Source organism: Schistocerca cancellata, chromosome 1, assembly GCF_023864275.1.
Source record: "Schistocerca cancellata isolate TAMUIC-IGC-003103 chromosome 1, iqSchCanc2.1, whole genome shotgun sequence".
Taxonomy (NCBI): domain Eukaryota; kingdom Metazoa; phylum Arthropoda; class Insecta; order Orthoptera; family Acrididae; genus Schistocerca; species Schistocerca cancellata.
In genome coordinates, this window is record NC_064626.1 from 1,132,225,977 (window position 1) to 1,132,227,163 (window position 1,187).

The 1,187-nt window shown below is 42.9% G+C and overlaps 1 non-coding gene across 1 annotated transcript; it reads left to right on the forward strand.

The window, feature by feature from the left end:
- The first annotated feature begins 875 nt into the window (after positions 1-875).
- On the forward strand, positions 876-950 carry Trnai-uau (transfer RNA isoleucine (anticodon UAU)). The gene has a single exon. It is a non-coding gene; the product is annotated as a tRNA-Ile (tRNA).
- Positions 951-1,187: the final 237 nt, after the last annotated feature.

The following is a 1,187-nucleotide window of genomic DNA, read 5'->3' on the forward strand; positions in this document are numbered from 1 at the left end:
ATTTCCAGGAGTGTATTAAAGGCTTTCTTACGAATGTAATGGAAGCATGTTCTGCTGTATTGAGTGTTATTTACATTTCCATCTGAATAGCATATTAAAAAGAGCAGCTTAAATTTCTACAGATAAAATGAGCAGCAATAAAATTAATATTCTTTCTTCTCACAAATATTTAGCTGTTTATTTCTGGCTCAAAGATCGTCAAGAGACAGACATTTCCGGCTGGCATAACAATGCCGCTAATGGCATGTGGCTAGAAGCTGGCTATACTGAATCATGACACTAGAAATCTCTCATTCACAGAAATATTTTATTCGACCTGTAGATCCTGACGTACGTCTTTCCTCCATTATTTTATATATACTGGGTGTTTCACAATTCCTGTTAGAGATCTGGAGATTGTAGAGGGAACTTAGTATATAAAGTTTTGATCAGAAACTCATGTTTGGAAATGTGCCGTTTGTATATAAAATAAGTTTGAAAATCGGATCACTTATAAATCACCAGTTTCACGGTTCAGTACGTAATGGCGGAGCTATGCAACGCATGTATCGGAAACGTTTGTCGGTTCGACTCACTGCGTCACATACGACTTTCGACCGATTCCAACAGCTGCGAGAAACAGGTACATGATATGAAGTTGGTATCTGTTCTATCGAACATGTCCGACAGAACAGATACCATCGGTGACCATGCAGCTCTCTTAGAATGAAATGATAATTAAATAAAGACCATAAGCTGTCGACAGGCGTTGATATACCGGTACATCAACGGGGACAGTTGAGTTTTTGGGCATTAAGTGTGGACATTAAGTTGGGAATGTGTGTCTCACGGGAAGATTGCAAGGGATAAGTCCCTGCAGTCACTGTATCCTCTTTGCCCTCGGTGGCCCAGATGGATAGAGCGACTGCCATATAAGCAGGAGATCCCGGGTTCGAGTCCCGGTCGAGGCACACATTTTCAACTGTCCCCGTCGATGTATATCAACGCCTGTCGACGACTTAGGGTCTAGATTTAATTATCATTTCATAGAAACAGACACGTTCGCAACTATGAGTAGGTTGCTTGACTGTGGCGCTCCACAGTCGCCGACCAAGGTAGTGGACCGTGTGTGGACTGAGTCGCAGGTACACCTGTTGCAATGAACGTCAGGGTCGGCAGGGAGGGCACGTTCTGGCTAATGGCTCTGA